The sequence below is a fragment of the Gekko japonicus genome, unplaced genomic scaffold, assembly GCF_001447785.1.
Source record: "Gekko japonicus isolate JY-2015 unplaced genomic scaffold, Gekko_japonicus_V1.1 scaffold1640, whole genome shotgun sequence".
Classification (NCBI taxonomy): domain Eukaryota; kingdom Metazoa; phylum Chordata; class Lepidosauria; order Squamata; family Gekkonidae; genus Gekko; species Gekko japonicus.
In genome coordinates this window covers 205,371-205,641 of record NW_015173183.1, presented here as the reverse complement: position 1 = coordinate 205,641, position 271 = coordinate 205,371, and positions in this window count along the sequence as shown.

The following is a 271-nucleotide window of genomic DNA, read 5'->3' as shown; positions in this document are numbered from 1 at the left end:
CCACTGTGTGACACAGAGTGTTGGACTGGATGGGCCTTTGGCCTGATCCAACATTGGCATGTTCTTATGTTCTTATCCTTGATGGACTGATGGTCTGATTCTGTATAAGGTTGCTTCATGTGTATGTATAGGTTTTAGCAGCAAAAAATAGGCTGCGGTCACACGGAGCGTTAGTCACGCTACAGAGATGGAAGATAGGCGGGTTTTCCGGGCGCGATCACACCACAACATCTGGGAAGCGTAGAGCTCCCGTGGCTAACCCGAGGCTTCC